A 10,984-nucleotide genomic window follows, 5' to 3' on the forward strand; every position below is an offset into this window, starting at 1 on the left:
CTTTCTGAAAGCACTTGTTAAAAACTTTCTGAGGGCACTCTAAGTTCCGCAGTGTAAGTTGTGAGCTTACACCGTGGGACTTAGAGGTAGGTACCCAGCGTCACAGCTTCATTGCTCCAGACCACCACAAGGGAGAGTTAGAGCACTCATTATGCATTTGGGTCCCAAGGTTTTTATATGACCAATCATATCGAGTGGTTCCAATGACGAATTTGACGCGAGCCACCCGTCCCTGGTGACTTTCTACAGCAAAGATGAATGACAAAACAGTACGGTGGAAGCAAATGTAAGTAATTATAACATCATAACAAGTCAAGCAAAAACAGTGTTTACCAGTTCTGCTCCTGGGACATCAATGATTACACATTGTAACTATGCAATAGACCAGAAACATGATTTAAGAAAAAGGCTGATTTGAATTCATATATACAGAAAAAAAACCTATGCATGTCTAACTCCTGTCATCTGCATTAATCTGAGGACACAGAATAGTATTTCAATGTGATACTTAATTTCAACCAGTGGAGAATGTGAAACGCTTTATTGAAAGAAGTTCATTATCCAGGTGTTATAAATATATAATGCATGCATTATAATTATGATAATTGTTATATTATATTATGAATACATGTTCAATCTGTACTTCAATGTACATTTGGTGTGCATTATAAAATTAGGAAGAAAGACAAGGTGGGGAGAGATGTGTAGAAGACAGAAAGGGAAGGAGGTAAGAACAGAGGCAGGAGAGAAGGGGGAGAGGGATGAAGTGAAGGAGAGAGACTGTTATTGTGTGTGAGTGTGTGTGGTCTCACCTTTATGATGAAAAACAGACACATGAGGACAAAAAATAGATGATAATGTCATTATCTGACATAAATAGCACTTGAAGCCTGATGATGACTTGATCATTTGGATCAGTTGTGTAGTGTTAATTAAGACAAAAACAAAAATGTGCACAGGTGTTTGTAGCATTCCAATATGCCACAGCTGGTGAAGTGCCACAGCACGCTCTTTAAAGTGTGATTATTCAAACTCTCTGTGAAATGCTGCAGATCTTCCCAAAGATGAGGTAGGAACACATATCCCACACAGAAGAGGTGGATAGAATTTGACAGGTTAAGGTATCCTTCTTCCTCCAAACTGTGCATGTGAGACAGGCTCCATGTACCACAAGACAGGCAAAGACGAAGATAAAAAAATAATACAGAACAGTTTAATTACTTCTGGTTATGGACGCTTTGCCAGCAATAAAGCTTTCACGGCCTGTTCCCTGGACAGTGAACATATGGCAATATCCTGTCTACGATATTGGTTCCCAATTGGGAATCAACCCTCCCACGTTCAGCTGAAACGGTGGCGCATGGAACGCAAAAATATTCTTAAAAATATTTAACCTCCACACATTAACAAGTCCAATAGCTCAAATGAAAGATAAACACCTTGTTCATCTAGCCAGCAAGTCAGATTTCTAAAATGTTTTACGGCGAAAACATAGCACATATATATGTCAAACCACCACCAGACACAGCTCATTTGAATAGCCAAAACATGCAATCAACAAACGCAGGATTAAAAAATAAATCGCTCACTAACCTTTTGAAAATCTTCATCAGATGACAGTAATATGACATGTTACACAGTACATATTATTATTTTTCAATAATATGCCATTTATATCCATAAATGTCCATTTACAGTGAGTTCACGTTCAGAAATTACTCAAAAATGCCCGCAGGAAATCTAGGTAGCGAGGCAAGATAACGTAAATAGACATCATAAACTTTGACTAAATATACATGTTCTACATATTCTTTGTTAGATTTATTTTTAACGTTACAGAAATCGCACACTATTCAATATGCTGAGACGGCGCTCAGTTCCAAGCTACATTTCTACGTAATGTTGGAGTCAACAGAAACACAGATTTAAGCATAAATATTCCCTTACCTTCGATGGTCTTCGTTCAGAATGTTCTGGAAGGCTTCATACTTACCCAATACATCGTTTGGTTTCAAGTTTGGTTTAAAGAAAATAGCTTATTTTTGAAGATATGAAAACAATAACTGAGATATGACCGATCTAAAGCTGCAGATGTCATTTTCAGGATACGTCAATACAGCACAGAAAGCTTAACACCAGACTGGTATTTTTTTTTTAATTTTTTTTTATTTTACCTTTATTTAACCAGGCAAGTCAGTTAAGAACAAATTCTTATTTTCAATGACGGCCTGGGAACAGTGGGTTAACTGTGGTTCATTAGGTGATGGGAAATATGCAAAATGTATGCAAAATAATATACTTACCTGTTGTATCTTGAAAAAAAAATTTGGAATTAAAACTGAAATGTTTAACCTATTAACCTGCTTCATTATTTATGTATTACCAGTTGATGAAGAACAACACCAATTTCATACATCATTGGAAATGTGTCTAGGAATAAGTAAGAATAAAAAAGTTTAACTGATTTATTAATCAAATCAAATGTATTTATATAGCCCTTCGTACATCAGCTGATATCTCAAAGTGCTGTATAGAAACCCAGCCTAAAACCCCAAACAGCAAGCAATGAAGGTGTAGAAGCACGGTGGCTAGGAAAAACTCCCTAGAAAGGCCAAAACCTAGGAAGAAACCTAGAGAGGAAACAGGCTATGAGGGGTGGCCAGTCCTCTTCAGGCTGTCCCGGGTGGAGATTATAACAGAACATGGCCAAGATGTTCAAATGTTCATAAATGACCAGCATGGTCAAATAATAATAATCACAGGCAGAACAGTTGAAACTGGAGCAGCAGCCAGGTGGACTGGGGACAGCAAGTAGTCATAATGCCTGGTAGTCCTGAGGCATGGTCCTAGGGCTCAGGTCCTCTGAGAGAAAGAAAGAGAGAAAGAGAGAATTAGAGAGAGCATACTTAAATAAGACAGGATAAGTACTCCAGATATAACAAACTGACCCTAGCCCCACAACACAAACTACTGCAGCATAAATACTGGAGGCTGAGACAGGAGGGGTCAGGAGACACTGTGGCCCCATCCGATGTTACCCCCGGACAGGGCCAAACAGGAAGGATATAACCCCACCCACTTTGCCAAAGCACAGCCCCCACACTACTAGAGGGATATCTTCAACCACCAACTTACCATCCTGAGACAAGGCCGAGTATAGCCCACAAAGATCTCTGCCACGGCACAACCCAAGGGGGGGGCGCCAACCCAGACAGGAATATCACATCTGTGACTCAACCCACTCAAGTGACACACCCCTCCCAGGGACGGCATCAAAGAGCACCAGTAAGCCAGTGACTCAGCCCCTGTAATAGGGTTAGAGGCAGAGAATCCCAGTGGAAAGAGGGGAACCGGCCAGGCAGAGACAGCAAGGGCGGTTCGTTGCTCCAGAGCTTTTCCGTTCACCTTCACACTCCTGGGCCAGACTACACTCAATCATATGACCCACTGAAGAGATGAGTCTTCAGTAAAGACTTAAAGGTTGAGACCGAGTTTGCGTCTCTCACATGGGTAGGCAGACCATTCCATAAAAATGGAGCTCTATAGGAGAAAGCCCTGCCTCCAGCTGTTTGCTTAGAAATTCTAGGGACAATTAGGAGGCCTGCGTCTTGTGACCGTAGCGTAGGTATATACGGCAGGACCAATTCAGAGAGATAGGTAGGAGCAAGCCCATGTAATGCTTTGTAGGTTAGCAGTAAAACCTTGAAATCATCCCTTGCCTTGACATGAAGCGAGACTAGCACTGGAGTAATATGATCACATATTTTGGTTCTAGTCAGGAATCTAGCAGTCGTATTTAACACTAACTGAAGTTTATTTAGTGCTTTATCCGGGTAGCCGGAAAGTAGAGCATTGCAGTAGTCTAACCTAGAAGTAACAAAAGCATGGAATAATTTTTCTGCATAATTTTTGGACAGAAAGTTTCTGATTTTTGCAATGTTACGTAGATGGAAAAAAGCTTTCCTTGAAACAGTCTTGATATGTTTGTCAATACATCTTAGTACCTTATCAATTTATGATTTGTATCACTGTGGATGAGAGACAGGGGAGCAGGAACAGAGTGATTTTGCCAAGCAACGCAACGAAGCTGGATCTTTCTGGCAATGATAGCTGCACCATCCACACGCTGCATAGACTCCCTAACTCTTTGCCATTTGTAACGGCTTTCTTCTATGGACGAAGGAGAGGACCAAAGCGCAGCGTGGTTAGTGTTCATCATGTTTAATAAAGACGATAAACGTGAACACTACAAAATACAAAACAACAAATGTGGAAAAAACCTAAACAGTTCTGTCTGGTGCAGACACACGAAGACAGAAGACAACCACCCACAGGACCCAACACAAAACAGGCTACCTAAATATGGTTCCCAATCAGAGACAATGACTAACTGTCATGTATTGTCATGTTGTGTCTTGTTTCTGTCCTTTCTCTTCACCCTGTCTCCCCCTGCTGGTCGTTTTAGGTTACCTTTTCTCCCCCTCTTTCCCCCAGCTGTTCCTTGTCTCCTCCTAACTACCTCGTCACCCCTTTTCCCACCTGTTCCCTTTTTCCCTCTGATTAGTCCTCTATATCTCTCTCTGTTTTTGTTCCTGTCCTTGTCGGATTCTTGTTTGTGTTGTTCATGCCTGAACCAGACTATCGTCATGTTTGCTGCAACCTTGTCCTGTCCTGTCGGAACCTGCCGGTCCATCTGAGCCTACGTTTGTTTTCTTATTAAAGAAGCTCTGTTTACGTTAATTCGCTTTTGGGTCCTCATTCACGCACCGTAACAGAAGAATCCGACCAAGAATGGACCCAGCGACTTCGGATCCTCTCCACTCAGCCGTCGAGATCCAGGGAGCAATGCTAGGCAGACACGAGCAGGAATTGTCTGCTGCTCGACATGCCGTTGAGACCCTGGCCACCCAAGTCTCCAACCTCACAGAACAGGTTCACCATCTCCGCCTCGATCCACCGGCCACTTCCAGGGCTTTCGAATCTCCGGAGCCCAGAATCAATAACCCGCCGTGTTACTCTGGGGAGCCCACTGAATGCCGCTCGTTCCTCACCCAGTGTGATATTGTGTTTTCTCTCCAGCCCAACACTTACTCCAGGAGCACTGCTCGTGTCGCCTACGTCATATCTCTCCTTATTGGACGGGCTCGTGAGTGGGGCACGGCAATCTGGGAGGCAAGGGCTGAGTGTACTAACCAGTATCAGGACTTTAAGGAGGAGATGATACGGGTTTTTGATCGATCTGTTTTTGGGGAGGAGGCTTCCAGGGTCCTGTCTTCCCTATGTCAAGGTAATCGATCCATAACAGACTACTCTATTGAGTTTCGCACTCTTGCTGCCTCCAGTGGCTGGAACGAGCCGGCTTTGCTCGCTCGTTTTCTGGAGGGTCTCCGCGCAGAGGTAAAGGATGAGATTCTCTCCCGGGAGGTTCCTTCCAGCGTGGATTCCTTGATTGAACTCGCTATTCGCATTGAGCGACGGGTTGATCTTCGTCACCGAGCTCGTGGAAAGGAGCTCGCGTTCTCCGTTGCCCCCCTCTCCGCATCACTACCATCTTCCTCTGCCGGCTCGGGTGCTGAGCCTATGCAGCTGGGAGGTATCCGCATCTCGACTAAGGAGAGGGAACGGAGAATCACCAACCGCCTCTGTCTCTATTGCGGTTCTGCTGGTCATTTTGTCACTTCATGTCCAGTAAAAGCCTGAGCTCATCAGTAAGCGGAGGGCTACTGGTGAGCGCTACTACTCCTGTCTCTCCTTCAAGATCCTGCACTACCTTGTCGGTCCATCTACGCTGGACCGGTTCGTCAGCTTCCTGCAGTGCCTTAATAGACTCTGGGGCGGAGGGCTGTTTTATGGACGAGACCTGGGCTCGGGAACATGACATTCCTCTCAGACAGTTAAGGGAGTCCACGGCCTTGTTCGCCCTGGATGGTAGTCCTCTCCCCAGGATTCAGCGTGAGACGCTACCTTTAACCCTCACTGTTTCTGGTAATCATAGCGAAACCATTTCTTTTTTAATTTTTCGTTCACCTTTTACACCTGTTGTTTTGGGCCATCCCTGGCTAGTTTGTCATAATCCTTCCATTAATTGGTCTAGTAATTCTATCCTCTCCTGGAACGTCTCTTGTCATGTGAAATGTTTAATGTCTGCTATCCCTCCTGTTTCCTCTGTCTCTTCTTCACAGGAGGAGCCTGGTGATTTGACAGGGGTGCCGGAGGAATATCACGATCTGCGCACGGTGTTCAGTCGGTCCAGGGCCACCTCTCTTCCTCCACACCGGTCGTATGATTGTAGTATTGATCTCCTTCCGGGAACCACTCCCCCCCGGGGTAGACTATACTCTCTGTCGGCTCCCGAACGTAAGGCTCTCGAAGATTATTTGTCTGTAGCTCTTGCCGCCGGTACCATAGTCCCCTCCTCCTCTCCCGCCGGAGCGGGGTTTTTTTTTGTTAAGAAGAAGGACGGGTCCCTGCGCCCCTGCATAGATTATCGAGGGCTGAATGACATAACAGTGAAGAATCGTTATCCGCTTCCTCTTATGTCTTCAGCCTTCGAGATCCTGCAGGGAGCCAGGTTTTTCACTAAGTTGGACCTTCGTAACGCTTACCATCTCGTGCGCATCAGGGAGGGGGACGAGTGGAAGACGGCGTTTAACACTCCGTTAGGGCACTTTGAATACCGGGTTCTTCCTTTCGGCCTCGCTAACGCTCCAGCTGTCTTTCAGGCATTAGTCAATGATGTCCTGAGAGACATGCTGAACATCTTTGTTTTCGTTTACCTTGACGATATCCTGATTTTTTCACCGTCACTCCAGATTCATGTTCAGCACGTTCGACGTGTCCTCCAGCGCCTTTTAGAGAATTGTCTTTTTGTGAAGGCTGAGAAGTGCTCTTTTCATGCCTCCTCCGTCACATTTCTCGGTTCTGTTATTTCCGCTGAAGGCATTAAGATGGATCCCGCTAAGGTCCAAGCTGTCATTGATTGGCCCGTCCCTAGGTCACGCGTCGAGCTGCAGCGCTTTCTCGGCTTCGCGAACTTCTATCGTCGTTTCATCCGTAATTTCGGTCAGGTGGCAGCCCCTCTCACAGCCCTTACTTCTGTCAAGACGTGCTTTAAGTGGTCCGTTTCCGCCCAGGGAGCTTTTGATCTCCTCAAGAATCGTTTTACATCCGCACCTATCCTTGTTACACCTGACGTCACTAGACAGTTCATTGTCGAGGTTGACGCGTCAGAGGTGGGCGTGGGAGCCATTCTTTCTCAGCGCTCCCTCTCTGACGACAAGGTCCACCCTTGCGCGTATTTTTCTCATCGCCTGTCGCCGTCGGAACGTAACTATGATGTGGGAAACCGCGAACTGCTCGCCATCCGCTTAGCCCTAGGCGAATGGCGACAGTGGTTGGAGGGGGCGACCGTTCCTTTTGTCGTTTGGACTGACCATAGGAACCTTGAGTACATCCGTTCTGCCAAACGACTTAATGCGCGTCAGGCGCGCTGGGCGCTGTTTTTCGCTCGTTTCGAGTTCGTGATTTCTTATCGTCCGGGCTCTAAGAACACCAAGCCTGATGCTTTATCTCGTCTCTTCTGTTCTTCAGTAGCCTCCACTGACCCCGAGGGGATTCTCCCTGAGGGGCGTGTTGTCGGGTTGACTGTCTGGGGAATTGAGAGGCAGGTAAAGCAAGCACTCACTCAAACTCCGTCGCCGCGCGCTTGTCCTAGGAACCTTCTTTTCGTTCCCGTTCCTACTCGTCTGGCCGTTCTTCAGTGGGCTCACTCTGCCAAGTTAGCCGGCCACCCTGGCGTTCGGGGTACGCTTGCTTCCATTCGCCAGCGTTTTTGGTGGCCCACCCGGGAGCATGACACGCGTCGCTTCGTGGCTGCTTGTTCGGTCTGCGCGCAGACTAAGTCCGGTAACTCTCCTCCTGCCGGCCGTCTCAGGCCGCTTCCCATTCCCTCTCGACCGTGGTCTCACATCGCCTTAGATTTTGTCACCGGACTGCCTTCGTCAGCGGGGAAGACTGTTATTCTTACGGTTGTCGACAGGTTCTCTAAGGCGGCTCATTTTATTCCCCTTGCTAAGCTTCCTTCTGCTAAAGAGACGGCACAAATCATAATCGAGAATGTTTTCAGAATTCATGGCCTTCCGTCAGACGTCGTTTCGGACAGAGGTCCGCAATTCACGTCTCAATTTTGGAGGGAGTTTTGCCGTTTGATTGGGGCTTCCGTCAGTCTCTCTTCCGGCTTTCACCCCCAGTCTAACGGTCAAGCAGAACGGGCCAATCAGACTATTGGTCGCATCTTACGCAGTCTTTCTTTTCGCAACCCTGCGTCTTGGTCAGAACAGCTCCCCTGGGCAGAATACGCCCACAACTCGCTTCCTTCGTCTGCGACCGGGCTATCTCCTTTTCAGAGTAGCCTCGGGTACCAGCCTCCGCTGTTCTCATCTCAGTTCGCCGAGTCCAGCGTCCCCTCCGCTCAGGCTTTTGTCCAACGTTGCGAGCGCACCTGGAAGAGGGTCAGGTCTGCACTTTGCCGTTATAGGGCGCAGACTGTGAGGGCTGCTAATAAGCATAGAACTAAGAGTCCTAGATATTGTCGCGGTCAGAGAGTTTGGCTCTCCACTCAGAACCTTCCCCTTAAGACGGCTTCTCGCAAGTTGACCCCGCGGTTCATTGGTCCGTTCCGTATTTCTCAGGTCATTAATCCTGTCGCAGTTCGACTTCTTCTTCCGGGATACCTTCGTCGCGTCCACCCGGTCTTCCATGTCTCCTGTATCAAGCCCGTTCTTCGCGCCCCCGCTCGTCTCCCCCCCCCCCCCCCCCCCCCCCCCATCCTTGTCGAGGGCGCACCCATCTACAGGGTCCGTAGGATTTTGGACATGCGTCCTCGGGGCCGTGGTCATCAGTACCTAGTAGATTGGGAGGGGTACGGTCCTGAGGAGAGGAGTTGGGTTCCCTCTCGGGACGTGCTGGACCGTGCGCTGATCGAGGATTTCCTCCGTTGCCGCCAGGTTTCCTCCTCGAGTGCGCCAGGAGGCGCTCGGTGAGTGGGGGGGTACTGTCATGTATTGTCATGTTGTGTCTTGTTTCTGTCCTTTCTCTTCACCCTGTCTCCCCCTGCTGGTCGTTTTAGGTTACCTTTTCTCCCCCTCTTTCCCCCAGCTGTTCCTTGTCTCCTCCTAACTACCTCGTCACCCCTTTTCCCACCTGTTCCCTTTTTCCCTCTGATTAGTCCTCTATATCTCTCTCTGTTTTTGTTCCTGTCCTTGTCGGATTCTTGTTTGTGTTGTTCATGCCTGAACCAGACTATCGTCATGTTTGCTGCAACCTTGTCCTGTCCTGTCGGAACCTGCCGGTCCATCTGAGCCTACGTTTGTTTTCTTATTAAAGAAGCTCTGTTTACGTTAATTCGCTTTTGGGTCCTCATTCACGCACCGTAACACTAACACCTGCCTCTGATTGAGAACCATATCAGGCCAAACATAGAAATGGGAAAACTAGACACACAACATAGAATGCCCACTCAGCTCACGTGCTGACCAAAACTAAAACAAAGAAAACACAAAAGAACTATGGTCAGAACGTGACACCATTGTACATGATGGCCCATTGCTCTGAGACTTCCTTTGACCATTCTAAAGCCCGCGTGGGGCAACCTTGCCTTAGGGATAGGCGTCCCACTAGCGGGACACCAGGCGACAACATCCGGTGAAATTGGAGGGCACGTAATTCAAATAAATAATCGTAATATTAAACATTCTTGAACATACATCTTATAACATTTAAAAGCTTAAATTATTGTTAATCTAACTGTATTTTCCAATTTACAATAGGCTTTACAGTGAAAGCATACCATGCGATTGTCCCACATCAACATTTTTCAACCAGCACAGGCTTCATAAAATCACAAATAGCGATGAAATAAATCACTTACTTTTGAAGATCTTTCTCTGTTTGCAATCCCAAGGGTCCCAGCTACAACATGAATGGTCATTTTGTTAGATAAAATCCTTCTTCATATCCCAAAAAGTCTTGTTTAGTTGGCGCCATCGATTTCAGTAATCCACTCGTTCAACATCCAGACAAAGGAGTCCAAAAAGGACTGTTGGTTTTTCTTCAGATTTTTGCCTGCCATATCAATTCTGTTATAGTCTCAATTTTAGAAACGCCAAAGTGTTTACTATCCAATGCTACCAATTAAATGCATAGCCTGGCTTCTGGGCCAGGGTAATAGGCAGTAATACTTTCGGAACGTCAGTGAGGTGGAAATTCAGGAAACTATCCCTAACACGTTTTTTACCTCAGTTTGAGAAAAGCTTAGGGATTGGTCAATGAGGGCTGAGTTATTGACAAATCAAAAGTCATATTTTATGTGTCCCTTTAAACCAGTGTAAATCTACTCCATAGTTGTCTATCAACTTCAAACTTGTCATCGGTATCATTGGAGTCCCTACGATGAATTGGTATTGATATCTCAAAAAACAAAGAAACTATTAATGCTCAAAATCATCTGCAATCATTTTCTCCTCAGTAACCATCACCATAGTGCTTTAGATTCACTCCAGATGTTGTATTTAGACCTATTACATTACATTTAATGGTTTTGAGAAAACGTAGTTGCTGCATTCAAATATGGCCACACTGTACCTATAGATTCATGTTAGTGCATATGCTAAAAATACAAAAAAAATCTTCTTCTCATGGACCATAAATCAGATTGACTCCAGATTGGTAAATATCATCAAATGAATTTGAGAACGATTAGTTGCTGTATTCAAAGTCGGCCACACTATACTACTACAGTGTTACCTCCTTGCGGCATTCTGTGGCACAATTCATTTGATTATTATTATGGTGTTTCTATTCCATGAAAAATGAAAAACCCTCTGGGTTTCTGTTAGGATGGAATGGGAAGTGTCGCGCTGTACAACGTGACAGTCAGCAGCACAGTACTGGGCTATTTAGCTAAAGAATCCCTGTGTCGTACGGA

This window comes from Oncorhynchus mykiss, chromosome 21 (genome assembly GCF_013265735.2).
Source record: "Oncorhynchus mykiss isolate Arlee chromosome 21, USDA_OmykA_1.1, whole genome shotgun sequence".
NCBI lineage: Eukaryota > Metazoa > Chordata > Actinopteri > Salmoniformes > Salmonidae > Oncorhynchus > Oncorhynchus mykiss.